The 27,721-nt window shown below is 38.4% G+C and overlaps 1 long non-coding RNA gene across 1 annotated transcript; it reads right to left on the bottom strand.

Moving 5' to 3' along the window:
• Window positions 1-191: 191 nt before the first annotated feature.
• LOC108352964 (uncharacterized) lies at window positions 192-24,442 on the bottom strand. Its single transcript, XR_005494260.2, has 4 exons — window positions 23,057-24,442; window positions 15,787-15,936; window positions 4,564-4,668; window positions 192-4,343 (listed from the first exon to the last, which is right to left on the bottom strand). It is a non-coding gene; the product is annotated as an uncharacterized LOC108352964 (long non-coding RNA).
• Window positions 24,443-27,721: the final 3,279 nt, after the last annotated feature.

Genomic DNA, 27,721 nt, shown 5'->3' with positions numbered 1-27,721 from the left:
CTCATGCCTTACTCAGTCTGGTTCTTTAAATAATTCAGGACCAGCTGTGGTTCCTACCCGAAGTCTGCTGTGATTTCACACATCAGTCATTAATCAAGAAAAAGCCCCATGGACAGACTCAAAGTCCTATCTTAGGAGGCAATTCCTCATTTGAGGTAGACTTAACTATAGGTAGTCTCAAGTTGGCAAGGCCTTACCAGCCCACACATCGAAGCCATAATTATAGTGTTTCTCTAGAATTTGCACTCAGCATTATAATTAAATTCCACAGATACTTGAATAATATTTCGTTCAGTTATAGTGGTTAGGATGAAACAAGTTGCTTGCAGCAGTGAAGAAAGAATACCAAGTGAGATGTTACTTTCTTAACACTCAACTTTTTTGGCTTAAATTAAAAGCAATAGAAACCATAAAATTAAAAAAAAATTCCAGGGGGTTGGGGATTTAGCTCAGCGGTAGAGCACTTGCCTAGTAAGCGCAAGGCCCTGGGTTCGATCCCCAGCTCCGAAAAAAAAGAAAAAGAAAAAAAAAATTTCAGAAAATGGTGTGAGCAAAGTAGTGAATGAAAAAAATTATACTATTATCAAAACTATTAAGAGCTATGAGATGTTTTGTCTGAAAGAAATGAACTGGACATAATACAAACACCATCCCAGCTATGTTGGTGTATACTAAGAACCATGGCAAGGGAAGGAGGTATCAATATAATAAAAGATAGGCTGAAAATCCAGGATTATGACTTTTATTTAGATATATACTAAAACATGGGCTAGGGGGAAACTGTCTTGGATTCTGTGTTGTCGTTTTCTCTTTTGTGTTATGTTATGATTCATTCTGAAGTGTTTTCTTATCTTCATAATTGTTACAGATACTTTTCTGAGACTTGGACACTTGGTAATAAGAATATAGAAGTCCTCTTCCTTTAATGATGTAAGTAGAGTAGTGAATGTTTACTTCAAATAAAAGACTTTATAGAAGATAAGAGGACTGAGAAAAGGAGGAGAAACCAGGGATTTTCTGTTCACTCCATATCTATAGCACAACAGAGCTCTCATCTTATCACTACCCAAACTTCAATGAAATGCTTATCGCAGTTGTTGAGCCTACATTGACCTAAAATAATCATGCAAAGGCCTTGATTTATTTTAGGTTACCCTTTCCATGTTGCACATTCCCTTCTCTAAACCAACACAAAACAAAAGCCGATGAACATTGAACGGTTTGTATCTACTATAATAGGATCACAGAGCTATTTTAATTTCCCTAAAATATTCTGTGCTTTTCTATTTGTTCCCACACTCTCAAACATTGGGAATTAAAAATACTTTTTCTTTTACTTTATTCTGCCCAAAATGTCACACGCTTAGAATGGTACAGAGTTTTGCCTTTTATTGTTAGTTTATTTACCTTAGTAATGCATCTTTAAGCTTTTTCCTGTCCTTTTGTAACTCGTAATCCCATAGCTATTTTCTTTATGATCTTAAATAATATTGCAATTTATAGTTATAGCACAGTTCATGTCATTGGCCTATTGAAGAATGTCTTAATTGTTTCACGGTTAGTAAATTATGAAATATATACTACAGAGAATTGTGCTGCACATGGTTCCCTGTTGCCAGCCCAATCAAATTTCCTGCTGAAAAGACTTGCTGGGCTCTAGGAACATCTAGGTTAGACCCCTCCCCATCCCAAGCCTGCTGGGTCCACCTGGGGCACAGCCATCAGAGGAGATCTGCGCTGTGTCAACAGGCCCACTACTCTGCCTCTCTTACTGAGCAAGCCTGGGGGACACCAGAAACACTCAGTTACACCAGGGGCACATCCAACAGAGGTGAGCAGTATGCTGTCTCCTGAGTTCCACTGTCAGGCCCAAGGCTTTGCCTGCCTCAAAGAGGAGTCCTGTCTGCATCTGGTACAACTAACCAACACCAGGGAAAAGCAGATCTTCCTTCTCCCTTTTACATGCACTCCCATGTGTTGGCATGCTAAGCAAAATGGAGGAACATGTGGGCTTCCCAGAAATCAACACCCCACTATCACCAATGGGCAGATCATCAAGACAGCAACTACACAGAAGTATTGAAATTAACAGACATTATAAATCAAATGGACCTACCAGATATCTACAGAACATTTCACCCAAACACAAAAGAATATATCTCGTTCTCAGAACCTTATAGAACCTCCTCTAAATCACAAGCCATCTCCCACAGATACAAGAAAATTGATATAACCCCATAATCCCATGTATCTGTCAAACACCATGGAATGGAGCTGGACTTCAACAACAACAAAAAGCCTACTACAAACTCATGGAAATGGAGCAAGCCTCTACCCAAGAACCATTTGGTTAAGAAAGAAAGAGAGAGAGAAGGAAAGAAAGAAAGAAAGAAAGAAAGAAAGAAAGGAAGGAAGGAAGAAAGAAAGAAGGAAAGAAAGGAAGGAAGGAAGGAAGGAAGGAAGGAAGAAAGAAGAAAGAAAGAAAGAAAGAAAGAAAGAAAGAAAGAAAGAAAGAAAGAAGGAAAGAAAGGCAGAAGGAAAGAAAGGAAGGAAGGAAAGAAAGGAAGGAAGGAAGGAAGGAAGGAAAGAAGGAAGGAAGGAAGGGAGAGAGAGAAAGAATGAATTTCAATGAAAATGAAGGCACAACATACCTAAACTGATGGGACGGGACACACGAAAGCAGTGCTCAGAAGAGAGTGATCATAGTACTAAGTGCTTTCATAAGGGAACTGGAGAGAGATCATCACTTTTTGCTAATGGAATGACATTGGATACACCAATCATTCCACTAAGGTCTTATGTTTAGGAGTAGTTGAACAAACAATTTTGTATGTTAAGTTTTATTTGTGATGTCTGCGTGCACGTGTATGTGTGCGCATGTGTATATACATGTGAGTATGTGTGTGGTTTTATTTATTTATAGTTTTTTCTCTTTTGAGATGTGCTTTTATTTTGATATCTTGTACTGGGTTTTATTTGCTTTAAAAGAAATAACTTAAGGTTGGGTGGGTACATATGAGGAAAGAATCTAGAAGGATTTGGGGGAATTTAAGGATATGATCAAGGGCTGGAGAGATGGCCCAGCGGTTAAGAGCACCGACTGCTCTTCCAGAGGTCCTGAGTTCAATTCCCAGCAACCACATGGTGGCTCACAACCATCTGTAAAGAGATCTGATGCCCTCTTCTGGTGTATCTGAAGACAGCTACAGTGTACTTATATATAATAAATGAATAAATCTTAAAAAAAAAGGATATGATCAAAATACATTTAAATTTTAAAAATTGTTTTAAATAATAAAAAAAAATAGGAGAGGGAGGTGGGTGAGTATAGGCAGAGTGACAGGGAAGAGACCTGCAGATTAAGTAGGCTCACTGGTCAAATAGCCTGGCTTATTCAGGAACTTGAGGCCAATGAGAGACCTTAATTCTAAAAACAGAATACATTGCATCAAAAGAATGACCTCTAAGGTTCCCCTCTGACCTCCACATTCACCTCCACACAAGTGTATACACACCTTCATACTCACAGCCAGACAGAACACCATTCACCAAAATGTACATGTGTGATTTTGTGCTCTTCTCCATAGGCATCATATTTTACCATTAGGTCTAAAACATAAAATGCAGCATTTCATGTATGATAACTTTTCTATATAAATGCTTTTCATTACAAATATTTAGCACAGAAAGTCTTAACATTTTATATCTTCTTATAGCTGTGTTTAAATAAGGAGTGAAACATAACCTTCTTTTCAGTGTTGCTCTGAAATAAGATTATGTAAGATGTGGGGTTTGAACACTTATGAATGAGAACAAAAGGAATGTCTCATATAAAGGTGCCCCTGGAAGGACGGTTGACCTTTTCAAAGCTCGTGAGACAGATGCTCTCTTTTATATACAGCATCTTCCATTTTAATACCTGTTCAATTGCAAACAATGAATGAAACATCCTATGACCTAATCCACGAGGATTCTAGACAAATAAAATGATGCCACATTTTGAAAGTCATGTATCACAACTCATATATCAGGTAAGCTAACTCTGTGCCTACATCCTCACAGCAAGAGCTTTGGAGTAGCCCTTGCTGGGGGTGAAGTAGCTGTCAGTTTCCCGAGGAATTGTGTTTTCACCAAGACTCCCAGGTTCCCTTTTACTGCTACTTGACTGTCCTGAAGACTGGGTCTCCTTATCCGGCTGACATTTGACAATCTCCTTCTTGTCTGTATGTACAGTAGGCTAATGTTTCTTTTTTCCATCCTTCTAGATAACCACAAGTGGGCAAAGTGTTCTTCCCTCAGTGTTAAAACTCTTGAGTCTTGAGTTCTTGTGATCCTCATAGGACCTGACAGGAAAAAAAAATAAGATTCATTTATGCTCATGGCTTTAAGTGGTTCCACACTTCATGGTGGGAAAGCTACGGTGAGCAGTACACTTCGTGCCCTAGTAGCCAGAAATAAGAAATAGGATATAACAGCACTCTGTGGGGTTTCATCTTTTTCCCTGTTACTCTACATAGCCCTTCAGCCTTTGGGATGGTGCCATCCATGTGCAATGGTACTCACATCACATCGCCATAGCTCAGCTCTTAGCCATCCTCAATGGCTCCTTCCTTACTCGCCAAAGGTAACGGGTTACTAGATCTCTGAAAGGCTTCCGGTGGCCAGGACCTGCGGGTATTTTAAAATTCCATTTCTATATACTCTTTTTTTTTCCTTTCAATATCTCAGATTTTTTCCTTTTCTTTCTTTCCTTTTCTTCTTTCTTTTTTTTTTTTATTTCTGAAAATGCAGCCTAAGTCCTTCCTCGAGGGCAGACATTTTGATGAGCCCTGAGAGTGAACAGGGGTTTACCCATCTCCATGTTCCTACAGTGTCCCATCTGTTGCCACAGACCTTGGTGTTCGTCATACCAGTTTGCATAGCCATGCTGCTCTGGCTGTTCTAAATATCCCAACCTGTAGAAGAGCTCCTGCTCAGTCTGATTGAGGACACCCATAGCATAAGGTTTGACATCTCTACTGTTTGTGGTCAGGATTTTATGAGAGTCTATGGCATCCAGAGATGTGTCCTAAAGCTAGAGTAGGAAACTGTGCACATCCAGGACTAAAACAGAATTGGCAGCTGTTTCAAGTCATTAGCTTTGGTACAGAAATGTCGGCTTAAGTGGCCGTCCTCACTCCTAAAAAGTCAGGAGGCATTTAACCACTTATGGCTTCACTTTCATGCTGGCAACTCTGCAGACTTTGGACAAGGTATTATTTTATTGACAGTCATAATTTCATAGAAATGTCAAATCTGCCATCGCAGAGGCCACCCTTCCTGACGGAATTTTAAGAGTGGCAGCAATGTCAGTCAAAATCTCACCAAATTCCAGGACCCTGAAGACAATTCCCAATCTTCTTTCCATTCCTGTCAACTGGGAGTTGAGTTGCTAGGTTACACTCGCCATTAGGCTGTGACCAAGACTCTGACAGATGTCAATCAAGCAATTGAACTGCTCACCCCTGACAGATTCTGCTGTTTAAAAGAAGCAGAAGTGGGGGCGGAACCACTGAAGAGCAATTGCAACAAAGGTCTAACATGGGGCCTTAACGTTTTTCTCAAGTAAACATTAGCCCATGCAAAAGCCATAGAAAACTCTTTTACAAAGTAAGAAATGGAGAGCCCCGGGAAGGGCCAAGTCCTCAGCTGCCATAATCTGTATCTAGATAATGGACTGGTATTATTTTAAAGATTAACTGTGACCTCTTGTTAAAATTTGCATAGAGCTTTAGAAGTCAAACTAGAAAGGGTACCACTAGAGAGGACAAGGGGTCTTAAGCTGGGGAGGGGAGGCTGTAATAGAATTCAAGTGACATGAAAGAAAATGGGTGTTACTGGGAAAAATGGAGGAGGCCAGGAGGAGGGTATGGGGCAGAGAAGTTGAAAATTATCAACAAAAATGAAATACAAACGAAAGTACTATAATGAAACCCATTGTTTTGTATGCTAAGTTGAAACTCAATAAAAACAAAATTAAAGACATTATTTAAATCTTTCTCCAAAATTACAAGCAACTCCAACAGGGCAGGTCAGTAATGTATCATAAAGTAGAGAAGGTCATGTAAATAAATCCTGCTGCCTTCTCTATTTCTACCCAAGATTTTTTAAAGAGAATCACTAAAGAATCACTTGAGAAGTATTTTCTAAGATTACTTTTTCTCTTCAAAATACAATATTAAGAGTGCTTTTAAGATTTAGAACCAAAGTAAGCCAATTGTTTAAAAAAAAAAACCAAAGATTCAGCCCCTTCCATACATCATTTAATTATCATAAACTTACCTTACAATGTTATCATAAATAACTAGGGCTCTTAATGCGTATGAAGCAGATGATAATATTAAAGTTGGGTTCAAATTCTAATCAGACACCAGTACAAAATTCAGAGGATCCTGAGGGTAGTATTGGGTCCCCAGGTGCTATGAGATTCTAAAATCAGCAGAGCTTTGGAATAAATCCCTCCAGGTGGAAGAAAAGAAATCAAAATGGCATCTACCAGAGCTTAATTCTCATACTGTTCTATTTTTTCTAGAAATGTTTAGGCTTTTGTCCACGTTTTAATAAGATCAAAAGGTTAAGTAGAAAAGGGACCCTATGAGAATAATAAAATATAATCAGAATAATAAAATACAATGTGGGGAGATAGCACAGTAGTTAAAACACTTGACATTTTCATTTACCAACACACTTCTCTTGAGAGCAACATTGTTCACTCATGAAATGAACATGGAGAAATGGTACATTGAAAAGAAAAATGTCCAGACTTGGGGGTTGGGAAAGAATACGATAATGAAGTATTGACCAAAACTTTACCAAAATGCTCTGTGGAAACTTAGTCTTTTGATCATAGGAATAATCTTTCATTAGAAGAGATATTAGAATATTGGTGACATGAAAGGATAAGAGGCATTTACTCAGGGTCAAAGGTTTCAGTGGAGATAGGAGAATTGAGGAGACAAGCAATAGATGGTTGATTAGCTAAAACTAGGATACATAAGGAAGACTTTTGAAAATCCTCTAGTTTGTAAGATCATTTTTAAATGTATGTTTAAAAGAAAGGTTAAATAAAGGAGGTGTTCTTAATGGAGATCTACCTATTTTCTTTCCTCCTTATACTGTCAAGAACCAGCCTCATCTTGAGGAAGAGTACTGAGAGAAGAGGTGTCTGGGAGCAGTGAAACAAATGACTCAAAGTCAAATAATGGGTCCAACCTGACGGCCTGTGTTCTGTTGGAGACAGCTTTCCAGCTTACCTTCTCTCTACTCTGTTTTCTTTCTCTCTAATCTGCTTTCTCTCACTATTCTCTGCTGGAGATGATTCTACAAGCTATTCTCTCTTGCTATTCTTAAACACTCTCTAGATAGCTTACCTTCTACAGGTCATAAACCCAGTCTTTTATTTTACATATCAATCAAGTCATTTACTTCAGGATTCCTTTTAATTATCCTGTGAATCAGCGTCCAATGATTTCAGCCCCTTAATTCTTAGGAGACAGCAAGCACACAATTCCTTTTTAACAATGCAAAAGAAGGCATTTCTACTGTACTTGGGCCTGGACTTAATGTATCCCAGGCTCATCTAGAACTCAGGAATCTGCCTGTATTTGTACCTGCCTGTCTTTGTAACTTCCTGACAAATGGGCTCATAGTGTAGCCACTTCTGTTCCTTTAGATTCATGAAGCCCTCATAATTCTATTGCATCCTTATTTTTGCATAGTTGAGAAAGTATATATTTTCATGTTTTTAGAGTTGTTTTGCAAGCCTTAAGGGCTGTCCTGAAGGCCCCAGGGTCTACATTCTGCTTAGACATTGGCCACACCTTTGCCTCCTAAGCTTATGTTGTCTCAGGTGATCACAGAGTCATTAACAGGGAGGACATTCCTCAAAGGAGGAACGCAAAATATGTACATTATTATACAAACAAGCCTTATACCCATGGCAGCTATCAACGCTGGTGAGGGGGCCCATGTCCACTAACCATGTCCCAGGGGCAGGAACCAAGTCACCCTGTCCCCACCAATGCTGTGCTGGGCCTAGCACTATACTCTGCTCTTCCCCCTTTCCTGCTTGCCATACTTCTCCAACTTTAGGTGTTGTGTCTTCATATTTTAGCTCACTAATTTATTCTGTAACTAACTGGTTCTGGATATTTCCAATCTGTTTGTTAAGCATGAAGTGGAGAGTTACTAAGAAAGTAGGTAGGGAGTTTCTGACTCCAGCTTTGCCTATGTTCCAGTAACCGTATTAGTCTCAGTGACTGTAGCTAATGCTTTAAAAAGCTCTCTCAAACAAAGATATGACAAAAACCTAGATTTCTAATGAGTATAGTCTAAAAACATGTATTCAGCTTTGGGCGTCTGCTTATAATAGCAGTGTCGAATACGTTCTGGTTAGCTCTTCAAGGTCTGGTATCCGGAAAACCCTACGGCAGCTGCAAAAAGTACAAATATGCTAAAAGGATATGTGACACACCAGCACAGCACACAGACTCAGGTCATATTGTTACACTTTGTACCACTTGCCAGGCTTTGCCACTCACTTAAGTGTTCTTTTAAAACAACGGCACAAATATTAGCTTTATCTACTACAAAAATATTCTAAAATATGGATGTGGAAAGTGAGTAAGCACGCAGAATTACAGCAAAAAGGAGTAAAAACATAATTCCCTTTGCCCTGACTTTTTATTGACTTAATTATTGGTTAATTTCATGTAACCAAGATTGTCCTCAAACTCACTATGTAGTCAAGTATAACAATGAATTTCAAACTTCCTGCCTCCATGTCCTGAGTACTAGAATTATAAGCATACACTACCTCACATGATTTTCTGTTTCTCCCAATGTAGCCAAGGGCTTCCTGCATGTTAGGCAAGTGTCCTACCAACTAAGATACATTTCCAGGCCATTGCTTAGAAATAACTAAATGAATATATAATAAAATTAAGCAAAGCTCACTATGATTAGGAAATGTTAACCAAAACAATAAGAAAAATTTAAATTCTATTTAACATTCTACCGCCTCTGCTTAATTTCTTAAAAAAAAAAAAACAAGTCTTATAAAAGTGTTTTTAATCTCTGAAAAATGTGCAAGTACTCCATATTCCTCTGTAATTTTGTTTTTACAAAATCTGTCTGAATTCTAATCCCCTGTTAAGAGAAAAAAAATCCCAAACGAAACGTTCTATCATATTTGGCAGGCAGAGTTTAGATTTACTAATCAATTGGTCCTGAGTTTCCAATGCAAGATCTACAAGTGTTCCAGAGATCTGCCGTAGGCTGTGCTTCTAATTAACAACACCTTGCTTTACATTTCAGCTTTGGCAAGGGTAATTGGCCTGAGAAGATATCCATTGTGAGGGTTTAGAAATGTTACAAATGTTAAGATTTCCTGTGCTTTGAACTAGCATATCCATACTTCTGTTTTATGTTTTTCCTCTTACTTGAATTGTCCAGTTTCATGTGTGTACGAACACTGTTGTCTACCCACATGTGTGTACAGTCACTGGTGTCTAGTCTCATGTGTATACAGTGTTGTCCAGTCTCATGTGTGTACAATCACTGTCCATCTTTCTCCCCAGGCTTATTTCACCTCAGTTTTCCTAAATGCAATAAAGGGACCATCAAGCTCCCAACTTGGGGCAATGCCTTTAACTCTATCCTCAAACTCCTATATCCATTTGTCCCATATAGCTGGTTTTTTTAACCTTGTCAATGTTTCACAGTGAAGATTAAATTTCAATATGAATTTTGGTGGTAACATTCACACCATTGCTACCTTGCTACCCACACCCCTTTAAACCCTGTCCCCTGTGTCTATGTATCCCTGCCTTTTCCTTGCCTGCACTCACTCAGCAATGGCTACCAGACATGAGCATGTGAAACCCTGATCCTCTACTGCAGATGTGTACCACTCTCACATATAATTTATCATTCAGAGCTCAAACTGGATCAAGTTGAATAGTGAGGTTTCTCTCTTAGCCAACAATCTCTTCTTTCTTGTCCCTTTGATCCTGAGAGCAAAAAGACAAGAGAGGAGAAGTAAGAAGGGTGGGGAAGAGAGTAAAATACACAATGAAAGCTGGTCACATGCTCAGTGGGACACAACTTGTCTAGTGTGTACAATGACCTGGCCTCAATCACCAGTACAGAAGATTCAGAAGATAACAAGAAAAGGTTTGAAAAATCACAGTTTTGTAAAGAGGTACAGTTTAAATTAGCAAGTTTTCTTTAAAAATATAGAAAATGAGAAAAGAAATACTAAGAGAGATAGAGCTCCCCAAACATGCTCTCTCAGAATAAAGAGTCCTGTGACAGCAGACAGAGCTCTATGGGGCCCAAGGACTGAACCTTAGCATGACAAAGAAAGATACTAAGGATGGAGAGAGAGACAGAGAGACAGAGAGACAGAGAGACAGAGAGACAGAGAGACAGAGAGACAGAGAGACAGAGAGAGAATCATAATGTAAATCAGAGAAGAATTAACGTGGGCTAGCAATGACCTAAAATTTTTCATAAAAAGAAAAAAAAGAGGTAGTTATAATTTTAAATGTTCCCTCAATGTAAATTCTTTATTTCATTTTTATGTTATATATCTATAATTCCAATATTCCTAAATTGGTAATGGTTAACTGATAGACATTGATTGATGAATTAGATTTTTGAAGGGACACACAGTATAATCATTGAATTTTAATCTCTAGTCATTTGGCAGACAGAGGAAGACTTCTCTTCTGTATTCTTATTTATAACTGTGAGTGAAATGATAAGATTCATAATGAATATTCATTCTCAAATATAAAAATGATTATGAAAGATGCCCTAGTTAGGGATATCAATGTCATGATGAAACACTGCGACCAAAAGCAAAGTTGGGAATGAAAGGGTTAATTTTTCTTATAGTTTCACAATGTAGTCCATTATAGAAGGAATGCAAAACAGAAACTCAAACATGGCAACAATCTGGAGGCAGGAAGTCATGCAGAGGCCATGGAGGGGTGCTGTTTACTGGCTTCCTCCTTATAGCTTTCTCAGTCTGCTTTCTTATAGAACCCAAAATCACAACGGACTGTGCCCGCCCCCAGTAATCACTGATTAAGAAAATGTATACAACTAGATCATACTGAGGCATTTTCTCAATAGGTTTCATCCTATCAGAAGAGTAGCTTGTGTGACATCAACAAAACTAGGAATACAATTGATCCCTTTTCAACTTCCATAGACAGCTGACAAAGCTTTGAGCACTCAACGACTTTTCTAGCCCAATAGTCAAAGAGGGGGAAAAAGTAAAGAAAGAAAGAAAAAAAAAAAGAAAAGGAAAAAAGGTCTCTCACTCTCTCACACAAAATCACCAAAATCCTGGTAGCAATTTCTGTCCTAGTTAGACACACTATTGCCATGATGAAATATTATAACTAAAAGCAGACTGGGGATAGAGGCATTTATTTTTCTTACACTTCCACATTTTGGAAGGAAGTCTGGACAGGATCTTAAGCAGGGCAAGAACCTGGAGGCAGGAGTTGATGCAGAGGCCAGAAAGGTGTTGCTTCCTGGCTTGCTCCTCATAAAGCTTCCTCGGCCTGCTTTCTTATAGAACCCAGGACCACCAGCCCAGGGATGGCACCACAATAGGCTTGGCCCTCTCCCATCAATCCCTAATTCAGAAAATTCCCTACAGCCATATATTATTGAAGAAATTTCTCACTTAAGGTTCTGTCCTTTCAGATAACTCTGGCTTGTGTCAAGTTGACACAAAACTAACCAGCACAGGCGATTTCAGAAATGTCAACAGATATAGGATATAGAAATAGACATTCCTTCTCTAGAAGGTAGCAAATTTTAAAAACTCAACTTACACTTGCAGTGAAATACTACAGATTACTTAGAGTAACTTCATACATGATTCGTGGGTGAGATAATCCTAGATTTTGCATCACTTTTCAATTCCTGCAGTTCTTCAGGAATTCTGTTGTGATACAGAGAAACAGCAAGTACGTAATCTAACGTATTGCATATATATGAAACTATGACCAAATAATCCAGTGAGTTTTTGTGGAATCTCTGATCTCATTGGAAAGAGAAGGCAAGATATAAATGTTGAGTGCTTCCCTTGAAGGGTCACGCATACACAGCATTTGTCTTCATTAGCCACCCTCCTTCTAACAGTCAGACTCCGAATGGTCCAGTCATATGTTCTTACCCTTATTCAAACAGGCTAGAGCATGTGGTAACAGGATGACTGTACAAGCACAAAATACACACTCCCCAGGCATATTTGAGGCATCAACTCTGATAACCAGAGCACCCAGCCTTTTGTAATCTGTCAACAAACTAATAAATTACATTGGACAAGTGAGGAACGACTTCCTCCCCATGACCATCTGCACAGGGAATAAGTCAGCAATTAGGAATCCAATGAAAGTGAGTTTTGACAAGATAAGCAAAGGCTTAATACTTCAAGTTAAGGTCTAATCCTTTTAGGAACTGATTAGCACACACTTAAGATTTTTGGCATTCTATCTATAAATATTAAGAGATTATTAAGAAATATGATCAGGCAACAGGAATGTACATCTTGAGCCCTGCCCTGGATGTACTGTGGAGTCTCATTTCTATTGACGTCAAAGGAGTTGTACTTCTAAGACAGAACCACACTTGGCTACTTTCTCAATTACTGAATCAAACTCAACTTTACTTAACACTTCTGTTAAAGATTAGTTATCTAAGCCCCTTAATATATACTTTGGCAATGGAATTGGATTCAGAAGGCCTACACTCGTAGTGATTTGGTTTTTATTAATTTTTAAGTTATCAGACTAAGCAATGAGTGTTCTTATGTAATTTTCCATACCTATAGTTGCTCCCATTCCTCCTTCTTCCTCACCATACCATCCAGAGCATCCAACATACCCTTCATGGCAACCTGTCAACAACCTGACTCTTAAGGAAAGTAAAAAGTCCACGACTTGATGGAGAATGAGGTGACGCTCTGTGCCTACCTCATCTGTGAAGTTCAGTCAAAGTTGACGTTTAGGCTTTTAAAAAACTCTGTTCTATTAAACTGATAAGAAGTAGATTGGGAGAGTCCCAGAGTTCTTATTATTATCATGTGCTGCCATAATGAATTCTTGCCTTATTGTCATGTTTCCAATGTATGCAGGTTTCCAAAAGATTCTCCCAGATGCAAACATTTCTTAAATAGGACCATAATCATCTACTATATGTCTTAGCCTACCTTAAAAAGTTCTGTGAAAACATCTATATAAATACATTACTCCTATCAGTGAGAAGTTTCACACACACAATTACACAGTGAGGCAGGCACGCGCGCGCGCACACACACACACACACACACACAATTTATAGTGGGTAAAATTTCAATTATTTCTAAAAATTTGGGACGCATAGTAAATTTACTAATTAGCCTTATATTTATTAGTCTAAAACTTGTTGCTAGATAATAAGAAAAATGCTTTGAACTACTTTAAAGTAATTTTTATTTAATTATTTGAGAATGTTCATACAATGTATTTTTATACAAATAAATATAGATTTAACTTTACCTTTGGGCATATCATTTTCTAATAAAAAAGATACATCTAGCAAATGAAAATTATACATGTTCTGGGTTATGAGTTACATTCAGATCTTAAATGTTATACAGGAGATTACATACATATATCCCACTATGACTGATACATTTTTTAAAGTGAACTAACTCCATTCCATTAGTTTCCCCTAGAGAACAGAAAAGGAAATGTATATTTGGAAAAATGAGAAAAAAAACCTGAGGATTAAAATATCTAAAAATATGATCTAGGATAGGACAGACTTCAGAAAGACTAATGGTTATTATTTAATTTAGATAAACAAAAATTCTATCTTTGGAAAACTATTCATCTTTGAACAAGTTTCCAGAAGGTCAAATTCAGTTCACAGAGCCTTTTGTGTTTCAAGATCAGCCATATTTTAAAATTCATCTTTCAACATTACATTTTCTTCTCTCATTTTGAAACTCTTTAACTTTTGCCTCTTTCTTCTTGAAAACTTGCCAAATATGTGTCAAATGTGATCCTAAATTCTCCAAATATATGAGCTTAGAAGTCTTTTATTCCTACTTTCTCCTGTAACTTTGCACAATATTTCCCATTCTCCTTCATGGCACACACACACACACACACACACACACACACACACACACCACACACACACACACACACACACACACACACACACACACACACACACGCACACGCACACGCGCGCGCGCAAACTTTCCCTCATTTTCTTTAGAGTATCCAAGGTACTCTAAACCAATAGGAAAAATTTTAGTCTACTTGCCATCCTACCTCCATATCTCTTTGCATGAATATTTTTCTTCATCTCCTGGCCAGCCTTCACTGTGTTTGAACCATGACTCATAGACTCTCATGTCACTTTGATGCCATCATTCTTTATATTCTGGTCTTGGCCACTGTTATCTTGGATTCCAAAGTGGCACTGACCAGTTTTCTTCCTCTTACTTGGAGAATCATCAGAGCTAATATGGCTGCAGCAAACAGCTAAGGTGTTACCTGGCTTCATCTTCCATGGAAAGTGTGGCATGTGGGTCCAACTGTACACAACGTGCATCCCTTGTGCAATGCGTTCCTGATTTGTTCTGAATCTCAGGAAGACAAATCAACAAGGGCATCTGTCTGCTTCAAAATTACAAAAAGGTTTATTTTTCCACAGGCAATGTCGAGATGATAATGCTTGATTTAAATAAACTGTGCGCTATTTGAAGTGATGAATATTTAGCTTTTGAAGCACAACCCACGCCAAAATATTTCCCCAAACAGACTCTATATTCTCTATTTTCCCTTTAGCAACTAATGTCGAATTCCGAGGATTACTTTTTATGCATCTCCCTCCCTCTGAGTGGAAATTTAAACACTGTTTGGCTTTATTCGCTCTTCATCATTAGGTTTTCTTTTAACAAAGGCAACTTGCCTTACAAGCACACAGAATCAACAGTTTTAACTTGTAACATAAATTAATATCGAGGACATGTCAACTGAAAATCTTAGCTATTTCCGAAAGCTGCAGATGCTATGAAACGCAGCCAAATAGAATTTATCTTCCAAGTAATACTGAATATGACAAAAATCTTACAAGGCTTCTTTTTTCACAAAAACATTTTGAAACTAGACAATAAAGTGTGCACTTCATGAAAAATTGAAGTTTAAATATCATCAACTAATGTTAATCCTAAAAAATACAAAGTGTTTCAAAGAGATGTTCTACTCATCTATACTATTCCTGGTAAGTATCAAGAAGAAAATGGGAATGAAAATATTTGAAATCTGTAATTAATCAGGCATCTGGTATATTTAAAATTCTGGCCATCTAAGTAAATAAAGATTTTTCAGGCAAAGTTACTCATTGTAATTATTCAAATTCCAAACCACTCTTAAAACACTCTCCCTCTCCCCCATCTCTGTCTCTGTCTCTATCTCTCTCTAACTCACTCTTTCTGTCTCTCTCTCTCTTCCTCCCTCCCTCCCTCCCTCCCTCCCTCCCTCTCTTTCTTTCTCCTTCCCTTCCTCCACAGGTTTAAATATTTTGGCTTGGTTCCATTTTCACCTTCCTATATTCCAAATACCGATTTGGGGATAAAAATGAGGAGGCCATAGAGTAATGCTGAAGCTTGTCATGTGTTTATCTTAGCCAATCATGAAAATCACAAGTGTTTGCAACACTTAGACTTACTTTGTCGAAGGAGATTTATTGCAAACGCCACGTACACGGCAATGAGCTTAGACGAGAAGGTATCCAAGTGTTCCCGTTTTTTAGTGCTTCCTAAACTATCCTTCACTTTCGTTTGGTTGTTGGTTGGTTGGTTTTATTCAACTACAAAAACTTAGAAAAAATACAAGATTAAGTAACAATCTAATTATTGCTGCAGATGTAATCTTAAATTCTAAATTTAAAGTCAACAGTGCAACAAGTGTAATTAATACCATACACGTTCCTTAAGGTCCGAACACAGAAAAATAAACTTTTCTACATATCGTGATATCCCTTTATCACTATGCAAACTTACAAATAACATGCAATTAAAAATTGAAACTGCAGTTGATAAGTAATCAGGAGAAAAATTTGTGCCATTCATTTTTGTTCCTTTTAAAATACCTATCTTAAAATAATTTTCATGAAAGAGTTGTGAATCTGTAGTGCTTCGGAAAACCATTTCCACAGTTTCTTCAGATGCTCCTCTGTATAACTGTAACACAGCATTATCCAACTTCAGACAACGCTGGTACAATTATATTAATACAAATGCCTTAAACAAAACTGTTAATTGTACAGTAGTCCTTATTGATGTTTTTGCTGGACTAATACACAGTCCGTATCAGTAGTAAGGTTTCTTTAACACTATCTTTGTTTGGCTGAGTCTGAGCTGTATTTTGGGGTGCTAGAGATGCTTTTGCGTTTCCTTCTCATTGTGACAAATTAGGTGCATAGACGGTATTAAGCTTGATATCTTTTTTTCTTTTTTTTCCCCATCTTTATTAACTTGAGTATTTCTTATTTACATTTCGATTGTTATTCCCCTTCCCCACTTTCCGGGCCAATATCCCCCTAATCCCTCCCCTCCCCTTCTTTATGGGTGTTCCCCTCCCCATCCTCCCCCCATTACCACCCTCCCCCCAACAATCACATTTACTGGGGGTTCAGTCTTGGCAGGACCAAGGGCTTCCCCTTCCACTGGTGCTCTTACTAGGCTATTCATTGCTACCTATGAGGTTAATATCTTATGTTAAAATGAAGTCAGCCAAACGTCTCCCCTACAACATTACTTTTCCTTTTAGTTAATAAAATTTCGTATGAGCAGACACTTTAAAAACATACTCTCCTGTTATATTTCACAGCTAAATTTAACATATATCAATGATACTTTACTGTAAAATCATGGATATCTGATTGTACTTTTCTTTCCCTATTTACACATCGGAACTCTACTATTTAGACAGGCAAAGCCTTTCCTATCGATTATCGATGTATTATATTTTAACCGGAGCGTACTTGTGACTGCTGACTTTAGTTTTAGGCTATAAAATTACTTTACTACTCAGAACCTAAAAATGTCCCATATTTGACTACCAGTAGCTTTTCGAACCTGGACCCTACGTGCCTGGACTATGGTCTTCTCATTGTTGCTCACTTTCTTGTATGACAGTATATTACTGAGTGCCTTAGAGTTTATTTCTGCAAAGAGACCCAAAAACCATGGCAGACCTCATAAAGGAAAACATATAATGGGGGCTGGCTTGTGGTGTCAGAGGCTTAGTCTATTGTCATCATGGCGGGAAACATGGCAGCCTATGCGGAGACATGGTGCTGGGGATGGAGCTGAGAGGTCTACATCTCCCTCCATCATCAGTAAGGGGAGAATAAGGCACATTGGCCAGACTTGAACTTATAAGGCCTCAAAGCCCACCCCCATTGGCACACTCCTACCAACAAAACCACATCTATTCCGACAAGGCCACACTTCCTAATAGTGCCACTCCCTATAGGCCAAGCACTTACACACAAATCTCTGGGAGCCATTTCTATTCAAACCACCACCCTGGTGTTGAAGGCCCATTTTGTTCTTCCCTACCACAGACCTGTGAGCATCCTCTTCCTTCATAAACTGCTATTCATAAAGGAATATCCCATACAAGACTTTTCTCTTGCTACTTACCTGCGATTAGTTTCATAATAATCATACAAAACTAAGTCTACCTCTAGCAGTCAGTGTATAAAAAATATAATATATTTTTAATATATTTTAAATGTTTAAATTATAATTGTAAAATTTAAAACCCTGTGATCTCACAGGGCCATTTTTAGCTTGGAAGCCTGGCCTCACCCCTTTATGTTTGACACTTGACCCAGACAAAAAATAAATCTACCTGCAATCACCTTCAATATCTTCTTAAGATTGAGTAGTATACAGAATCCTGATAAGCTAACTCATCTCTTTTGGTAATTATATAATTATTTGAAAATACTTCTCAATAATTAAAATTGATGCCTTCACTTGTAAATGCAGTTTTTGTTTGTCTGAATAATTGTAACTTCTGAGGTTCTGGCCTCAGTCTGCTAGCCTAGGCCTTGTCCTGGAAGCTTCTAGCCACACAATCTTATCTAGGCCTAGAATGTTTTCAGACTCTGAGACTTAACTTCTGAATAAACTCACCCTTTCTGACCCCTGGCTGGCTGGTTCACCTCAGCTGTTCTGGCTTAAACTCCTCTCCCAGCTGACTTATTCAATCTGGCTTTTCCCTTGGCCTCTGAGTTGCTCTGCTTGACTTCAGACTAACTCCAGCAATCTTTTCTAATCTTCTGGCTCCTTTTCATTTGCTTGCTCCTTCTCTCTTCAGTCTGTCTTTGGCAAAGCTGCCTCCTCTTCTCTCTGTGCTGCTCGAGAATATCCTCACCCTCAATTCTACTGTCCTGCTCTCTAAGAACTCTACCGTACTCCTGAATTGTCCTCTCTTCCTCTGTACCAGCTGTCTCTCCTTTAAGTAGCTTCCTTTCCCTCTCTCTCCTCATGAGAGTTGGCCATGTACTATTCTGTCAAATCTTTCTCTGATTCATCACTTTTTCTATCACTGATTTAGACAATCAAACATGGGTGCTTTCTTCTACAAACTAATTTCCCTTCATAGTTTGAGTTGAAGGTTAGCTCTAAGAACATGTCTGTATTCCAGCCGGAGGAATGAAAGATAGGTATGTGTTAAGGGCTGAGACACACCCTAACTACAAACAGGTTCAAACATCCTGTAACTTTTACTTATTATTTATTGAATAGAGCAAATGTTTCTAACATTCTCTAGCTGTGGAGATTTTACTTGGATCAAAAAGGTTTCAAAAATTTTATATTTGATATAATCAACATACAAAGCATTAACAGAGACTAATTTATACATAAAATCACAAAGATCACCCATAGACAAAACATTTGTTCTATTGCCCCAGAAGACAGGAGACAGGGACTCAGAATCCCCAACTACAGGTGAAAATGATGGAAGGACTGATGATAGGGAATGGGAAATTCTCCATACACATACCTAAAAGCCTTGTTCACTGAGGCACTCTTAAAGGCTCTCAGTCATTTCATATCTCCTCCTCCTGTAATTCCCTTTTGAGAGATGTGGCCTAGGGAAAATGACTTATACATGTGGTCATATGGCCATACATAGTGGCTTTGGCCACTATGCAAAATATCCGGGGGTTGGGGATTTAGCTCAGAGGTAGAGCGCTTGCCTAGCAAGCGCAAGGCCCTGGGTTCATTCCCCAGCTCCGAAAAAAAATATATATATCGGAGAGATGCAAAAGGAAGAAGGGTTAAACTGGCTCACACCTTCAGTAGTGTCAGGCACCGTACACTGGCTCCGATGCTTTGAGCTTGCCCAAAGCCATCACTACTACATGGTTATAGATGTAGTGATAGCAGCTGTTCCCTTTGTCATAGCAGGAATCAAAGAGAGCAGAGGAAGACTGATTCATTAACAAACCTTAGCAACCTTCATCCAGTTAGGTTATACTTTCTGAAGTTTTAATGATCTCCTCATGCACTACCACCAAAACAAAAAGGGTTGTGAAGGGTGCTCCAAGCCAACCTGATCTACGGAAAGATTTCCAGGACCCCCAGGAAACACTGTCTCAAAAAAGAAGGCCCCCTGCATATTTGTAACAGATGTGCAGCTTGTTTTTCATGCCAGTAACCAGCAATTGGAGCTGAGGTTGGGGGTCTTCCTGAATCTGTTGTCTGCCTATGAATCCCGTTCCCCTAACTGGGTTGCCTTGTCTGGATTCAATGGGAGAGGATGCCTTTAGGACTGCAGTGACTCTATGCACTGGGGGATGGGGAGAGGAGGAGGAGAAGCAGGTGAGGTGTAGTGTGTGAAGGTATGAGAAGGGAGGAATGCAGGGAGAATCTGTAGGAGATGGGGGTGCTGACAGGAGAGCGGGGCTGATATTGGGATGTAAAGTTAATTAATTAAAAACAAGAGATGAGGGGAGAGAGAGGGGAAGGAAGGAAAGCTATATCAGATGCTAATAGTAAGAAGAAGCCCATGCAAACAATCACCTCAAGAAGAAACAACAGATCTCCAAGACTTCCAAAAAGGAGAGAAACCATTTACATGTGAAGAGTAGATGGGCTCTGATGTTAGATTTCTCTGTCACAAATGAAGGTGTGTGAAAAAGAAGCACAAGAATGTCCTGAGGAAACTCTCTGTTCTCATCAGAAAATTATTCAACTGCAAGTATAGATTAGACTGAGACAACAGCATAACAAACTATCACTCACGTGCACCTGCATCCCTTTAAAGAAAGCTAAAAGTAGATTCCTGAGAGAACTGTACCAATAAAGCAGTCATGGCTTTCAGGAAACAGGCAAATCAATACAGAGGAAGCCAATGAGTTATAGCAGTGTCTCAAGGTAAAGTGATTGTAACCGAGACAGAAAACAGCTCAGACTAGAAAGTAGCTTGGATAACTCAAAAAACCTTCTTTCCTGCAACACACAGAAAGAACTAGATAAACTACATAACTAGGAAGTTGAGCTTTAGAGCACTGTAGTTGCCAGTGAAGGATTTGTTTACAAATATTCTAGTATAAATATGGAGAAATATTTAGTAAAGAAAAAGTCACTCACATTAGAGTAACAAGATATAGAAATAATTCAGGAAAATATGATATGATGCAAGACAGAGTTCAGATTTTAGCCCTGACAACAAGTAACATTACATAATTGAGCACATTGTACTAATGTATTTAGAAATGTGTGTGTGTGTGTGTGTGTGTGGTGTGTAAAACAATAATTAATCCCAAAAGAGGATATTTATTATAAAGACAGAGAGAGGACAAGAAGAAGCACATGTGAGGGTTCAAAGAAGGGAAGACAGGGGCGGAGTCATTTAATTATGCTCTTGTAAATAAAAGTATTTAAAAAAATTAAGGAAGCCGTAATTAATGAAAAGAATTTAAAAGTACAATAAAATTTCCATTTAAAAGTAGTTCCGAAGATGCATCTTAACGAGGCTCTATCAATGGCAGACAGCGTCTACACAGTGCTGCCTCAAGTTTGTCATTTCTACTGTTCAATAACGCTGCACCCATCGTGGCACCGTGATATGATCCATCATATACCGGAAATATTCTGGTTTAAATGAATGACTGCAACTGCCATCAGAATAGTAGTCCTGTAATCACGAAAAGCACATAATAGATAGGGTATTACTATGATAGGAGATTACTATGCTGCTGATTAATCCTGTCCTCTCATTTTTCATAATATACCCCCGCTTATTATAAATCGATGTGGAAACAGTAATACACAAACTCCCTGCGTTAAGATTGAATTAGTCTCATAAGTTAGAGGTCTGTGTGTTCTGTGATTGCATCAGACTCATATTAGACACAGATCAATCTGTGTGTCATCTAGGCTCGGGATAGAAGCCTGGTTGCCATTGGCATAACTGAGAAATCACTTCCCAACTCCTTTCCTGTCACATGTCCACTTGGTTTGGCAGAGCATGACATGTTAAGGGGAAAATGCACACTTTTTACAGAAGAGTTAGAAAAGAGCATTAAACATTAAATAGGTAAATTGTGTTTTGAAATATTATAATCTTGTAAACTGCTTTAAAATTGAATATACATCTATTGAAATAAGAATGATTGTGGTTGGTCCTTGAAGGCTCCATGCCCCAGTGTAGGGGAATGCCAGGGTAGGGAGGCGGGGATGGGTAGGTGGGTTGGGAGGAGTACCCTTATGGAGACAGAGGAAGGAAGGATGGGATAGGGGGTTTGGGAGAAGAAACCAGGAAGGGGAATAATATTTGAAATGTAGATAAAGAAACTGTCCAATAAAAAATGGGAAGAAAAAGAATGATTATGGTTTTGAAGGGAAAACTACCAAGGTTTTATTGAGAGGTAGGGAAGCAGTCCCCTTACACAGGGAGGAGATCAAAGTGGCTTGCTCGGTACTGATATTTGATTTTTATTGGATGGAACTCTCTTTGAATTATTCACCTTACTTCTGGCAGTCTAACTTCGGAATCCATGATGCTGCCTCTCGTGCAGTTCAGAGTTGGTGTAGCTTGCCCTTCACTCTGCAGCTCCCCCACAGGCCTCCATCCCAGCTCCTTTGAAGGTTGTCCCTCTATAACCTGAGTTCACAGCCCTTGGTGTCAACTGGAGAATAGGAGTCAGATGACCCCTATGATTGTCCTCTATTCCTGATTCATAATTGTGGTGTTAGAGGCAGATGGGTAGACTAAAGGCTGATGTTAAATAGGTGAATAGCTAGAGTCTTTCAATGTCTATTCCTTCTGAGAAAACCTATATTGCATATAAATTACTATATATGTAACAAATGTTTAATGACACTCATATTTGGATGCTTTATGTGTCCAATTTTTTTTTTTGGTCAATTCAAACCCTCACTACAAATGTCAACTTGACGTTTGTCCCTTCTGTCCAAGACCTACCTCCAATCAAAGAACTCTAGGCTCATAAAAGCAGAAAGTATTTTCTATTGCCCACTAGATACATGTGATAGTACAAGCTTACATGCAAAATTATACATATTTCATATACAAATACACATATTATAAATCTATGATTTGTCATTGCCTTCTTGTGTTGTATTTTCTTACTGATTGGTAAGAAACTACTAACTATTCTAAACTTCATATTTTATTATTTTAGTGATTATATAATTGTTTATGGAAAAACCATATGAAAATCTTAAGAATAAAAAAAAGCTCATGGAACAAACAGAACATTTTTATACGATTACTGTTCCTTTAAGAAATATCTTTATTTTAAACTTTCAGACAAAAATTAAATAATATCCCATCAGTAGTATCTATAATCTACTCCAATTATTTAAATTAGAACAACAATGAGTTTTATAACAAATCATGCAGAGCGTCTTTTACTTTTCTTTCTTTCTTAAGCACAAAAATAGATATACCTTGCTCTGGGCAAGAGGAAGAAAACTTCTGGCTCAAAAGAACGGGTTAATAATTACAGTGCTCCAGGAGGAACGTAAACAAACAAGCAAACAAAAAAGCCCATGTGGTAGACAGCTGTCAAACATGAACATCAGAAAGGCGAGAGACAAGAGATGCATCCTGGAGCCTTCGTCCAAGCAGAGTAAGGGTTTCAGAAGTTGTCACTGCAGCATCACAAACAGAACTTAACGCTGATGTCGCTGCTATGGAAACCCAGCCTTTCCTCCTTGCCTCTCTCTGCCCCTCTCCTGTCCTCCATTCATCTGCTCTTTCACAGTGTTTCCTTTATCCTAGGTGTCCTCTTTCCTTCCTTTCTTCCTTTCCCTGTAGCTTTTCTCTTTTCAACTTTCCCTTTGTCTATTTCTCAGCTAGCCACTCTTCATCTCTTCAATAATATTGCCTCATCTCTTTTCCCTTCACTAAAGAACAAAGAACTGTCAACTTTGTTTTCATACTGTTAAGTTTTAGACATTAAATTTTTTTCCAGAAAATTCCACGGCACGCATTTTTAATTCACCCCTGGATGAATAAATTGCCAAGCAGAGATATCCGACTAATTATTTGCATAACAGCTAAATCCATCTCAAATAAAATGTATGTAATAGTACCTACTTTTGGTAGAAAATGGGCTATAATGTATCTGCTGACAGAAAATGGAGGCAGGAAATTGTGTAGTTGAAGCAATGAGAGGTTTTCTTTTAGAGCCGTAATAATGAATGAGCCCTCCCAAAACAAGGCCCAGGAGCAGTGGAGTCTGACTACAAAGAAGGCATTATGAGGAAGGAGAATGGGAAAGAAAACTTGAGAGGAATAGGGAGAAATGATACAGGAAGGGGAGTATGAAAAGACACATGGGCACAAAGCATGAGGCAGAGCACAAAGGTAATCAGCTTCCTCGCTGAGGAAGAGCAGGGATATGCGGATCGTGCTACAGCTTGGAGATAGCCCCATGCTGTTGTCTGCGACTCTGCAGCTTTCTGTCTCAAGGCTCACTGGCAATCCCATAGACAGGAGGACAATGGCAACCTTTACACCGGAGCTATGTCCCTGACATGGAATGAAAGAAAGAGCTGGAATAATATATGGCCTGAAGCTGAAAATACTGTCGTTCATAAAGTTAAAAACAAACAAACAAACAGAAAACAGTGGAATGATGTGTCTGTATTCCAGGCTCGTACGGAATGGGTATTCCATTCCACAAGCAGAGGAAGCATTATTGTACAGTTTATATCAGAGGGACGTCAGCTGTTGTTTCTTTTACAGGAAATGACTTGAAATGATTCCATTCTTCCATTACTATTATAGATAAAGAAACCCACTACTCTCTGCCCTTCTCGTGAGACAGGACAAACATACAGTGGCCACGCAAGAACTTTTCTGTGCAGTACTCAACACAATTATAAATGTCGATGGCTATCCCTTTCTAAAAATAAGCCACATCCTTTTAAAATGCAACTTTAAAGCAAAAATATATAACACTATAAAAATCATAAAATCTCTAATTAGAGGCATTGGTCAATAGCTGACAAAAGATGAGAATTGATGGCCTGGAGGTGTTTTTAACAAGACTGTTTTCTGTGTGGGTAACTATTGATGTGTGCATTTTGCTAATAATGGAGAACTTGAAGGGTCCAAGACTAAGTCAATAAGGTTTCTTAATGCATTCTCTTAATGGACCATTTACTTTCTATTTTGAGGGCTATCAAGGCTGCATTATTTATTTAGTTACCTATTGGATTTAGAAAGTAGCTTCTCAAAGCTCATACTATGTGTGGCATTTATTGAGTGCCTGCTCTTCCAAAATTAAGAATTACAATGTGCTCAGGGCCTCGTCCTTCCCTTCCAATAGCTTGATTATATACTGTTTTTAATATACTTATTATTTTTCTATTTGATAATATAATTCTTTAATAGCCATATGGGAATCTCCATACAGCTAGTTAAACATGGAAAAACTCTTAAAGAGAGCTATGTGGGTGAGCTTTTTCTCCCTTGAGCCACAAGAGGTTGTAAACTTCTTTTCTTTCTGTTAAAACTCATTTCCCTTCCTGGTTCCCACTTTGTCAAGAGTTTTATTGTAATGTTCCTGGAATGTATTTTGCAGACTTTTTTTTCTGCTTTAACTATGCATTACAGTTCCCATTAATATTGTTTTCTGTTAGTGAGCTCACAACACAGAATGTCTTCAAACACAGCAATGTTTAATCTTTTTGTGTTGTATTCTGTATACTCTTGGCAGTAATAAATTAATATACAGAGGAAACAAAAATCAAAACTTCACAGTCTTATGGCTACTTGTTTAAGTTTTTCACATCACACAACTATGATTTAGAACAGATACTTTCAGAAGAATGAATTGTCTGCTTTCTTTTAGAATATTATTTCTGGAAAACTTTACCAGCAACCCTCACATCCTGTCCAATTCCTGCTTCTGATCATCTCACAGAGGTTCTGCCTTGGAAGCATTTTGTTCCTAGTGCTGTTTGTGTATCTGTTTCCCTTCCCATCTGTCTGGCATCAATCAAACTATCGGCAAATCATTTGTCTACTTAGCTAAACTGTAAATGTTATACGAAACAGCCAAAGTTCAGTGTGTGCATTAAAGGGATAAAATGTCTAATTGAGACTATAAAATAACATTTCATGTGAGTCAATTAAGATCTGACTACCTGTAATACATACATTTCAGAGAACTTACTTTACAGTAATAGCTTTGCAAGCATTTTGTCATGTAAGGGCCACAAGGCTTGGAAAGTCTTTTGTCTCTCAGACCTGTATTCTTCCATGATTCAATTAAAAGATCTTATTATTTCATCTGATACCTTAAGGCTGGAGAAGGTTGGTGATGGGAATTAATTCTTGCAGTAGCCGATACCAAAGGGGTTCACAGGGGAAGAACAAAATAGAAAATACTAGTAAAAGAATTCACAAATATTAAGCTGATGCAAAAATGGTGGGAAATGAATCTAAAAGGAATATGTATGTATTATTGTGAACTTTTAAAGGAACAAAACAAAGGAAATACTTAAGCAAGAGTTATTTTCATTATGACCTAAATCAACCTCTTCAAATTATGGGTCTATATTTTTAGAAGTGGCAGAAGCCTCAGAAACACTTAGGACCACACACTACACAAAGAAAAGACTCAGTGTCTCTTAAAAAAATAGTCACAGTAAAACATCTGATCTAAATACAAGTTGAAATTTAATGCCAGCAAACAGGCACATGGTGTGTAGCATAGGTGCTAAAGGCCCTGGGTTCAATCCCTGTACGGAAATAAAATTTACAAATTGGAAAATACATCGAGTGAGATGTATGATGCAAAAACAGAACAAAACAAACATGTGACCTTGTGGAACAGGGTGAACCTGGGAAGAGGGAGACGAGTGATGGTAAATATGATCAAACCATTTTTAAAATTCACAAAGAAATAATTTATAAAAGGGACCAAACGCACACGAAATCATTCACACAGGGCTACCTGGCGAATACAGTCAGCACAACAAGGCCAGCCAGGCCAATACATTTTTTTATTATTTTTATTCTTTTTTAACAGTCCAGACTTTCTCCCTCTCCAGGTCCACCCTCCAATTGTTCCAAATCCCACACCTCTTCCTCACATCTCCAAGAGGGTTCCCCTAATCCTTCTCCAACCCCACCAGCTCTCGCCACTCCCCGGCCAGACCAATATTAGATATGGGTGGATTCCATATTAAGAGAATGGATAGGGTCTTAGAAGCATTAGGAGTAGGAGGACTTTGATCAATTCTTAAAAGAGGAAAATATGAAGGGTTAAATGGGGGAATGCAGTGAGCAAAAGAAGCTTTGTCTAGCCTTCACCACTGGAAATAAACAAATTAAACACTGAAATCACTTTTCTGGTGCTCTTGAAAATGTTACTTGAAGGATACATCAGTGCCTAGCACCTATTAACAGTCATTGAAAAGACGAGATTAGTAGAGTTACATCAGTTGAGATCATGAGAGAGATCAGTTGAGTAACGGTAGACCCTAGGCTGAGTTACATTTCCTGGGCCATTTTTGTTTGGTTTCTGCTGTGTTTGAAATATTTTTCATTTCTGTTGCTCTGGGCCATTGTGCACTTATTTCAGAAGCTTGCAGCCCTTCCTTCTCAGAGCCCCACTATTATTGTGGGATTCTCCTGGTCCTTTGAGCACTCCCCCCTGTCTTCCACTGCCCACTGTCCTTCACTAGAGTCCTTCACTGGTGCACTATCGTCTGCACATACAAGAGCCAAAGCAGAATACATCATGAACTCTCTTCTTTCACTCAAAACGTAACCACATCACTTCCCAGCTTCCTTTTTCTTCCTTCCACCCTTGTTCTCATTCGTGTTATTGTGTGACAAATCTTTTCCTAGGGAGACACTATAACATGTCCACTCACCCCAGATATGAAGCCCAGAACATTGCTAAGTACTGATACCACCAAAGTCCAACTTGGTGAACCAGTGAGTTTTCGTGGGGTTAACTAACAGGAATATGGGTGAGAAGTTGTAATGACTCAAAGATAGCTGCATTCATGAGACCCACCTCAGCATAGGCCACAGCACACAAATGTGAGGAACCTGGAGCTCAGTGCACAGCCTGCAGGCAGCTCAACAAA

The sequence above is a fragment of the Rattus norvegicus genome, chromosome 15 (genome assembly GCF_036323735.1).
Source record: "Rattus norvegicus strain BN/NHsdMcwi chromosome 15, GRCr8, whole genome shotgun sequence".
Classification (NCBI taxonomy): Eukaryota; Metazoa; Chordata; class Mammalia; order Rodentia; family Muridae; genus Rattus; species Rattus norvegicus.
This window is presented reverse-complemented; position numbering and strand designations above follow the sequence as displayed.